The following is a 569-nucleotide window of genomic DNA, read 5'->3' as shown; positions in this document are numbered from 1 at the left end:
TTGCATACTCTGCAAATAAAGATCTTTCAAGTCGTCACATTGCAGATAGGATCTTAGCTGATAAGGCTAAGGCGATACAAAGAAGAAATGATATTGGTATAGGTCAACGCATTGCAGCATCTGCAGTTGATAAAATCAAGCGCGGAAAAATTGTGTTTAGGAGTGATGAATTTCAATCAAGATATGAATGCTACACGTTGCGCACTAAACAAGAAGAAGGACATGGGCGGGAAGCCAGAGCTGTTTGAAGAACTGTGTCCTGGATTCAGCTAAAAACGCACTGATGCAGAAAGCTACGGGAAGAAGAAGAAGACGATCTATTAAAGCACCTCGAGTTCTACCAATACCCACCCATCTGGCGGTTTTCTTCCATTTCTCAAACCGGCCCTCTCCGCTCTCTCGGCGGTAGGGTCCCTCGCCGCTGGTGCTGCAGCTATTGCTCCAACGGTTAAGAACGCGCAAAACTCCCAAACGCAGTTAAAAAAGGCAAGAAGACATAACCGTATGGTGGAAGCCGCAGCCATCGGAAAAGGACTATACCTGAAAACGTACAGGAAAGGGCTTGGTCT

The sequence above is a fragment of the Schistocerca serialis genome, chromosome 6 (genome assembly GCF_023864345.2).
Source record: "Schistocerca serialis cubense isolate TAMUIC-IGC-003099 chromosome 6, iqSchSeri2.2, whole genome shotgun sequence".
NCBI lineage: Eukaryota > Metazoa > Arthropoda > Insecta > Orthoptera > Acrididae > Schistocerca > Schistocerca serialis.
This window is presented reverse-complemented; position numbering follows the sequence as displayed.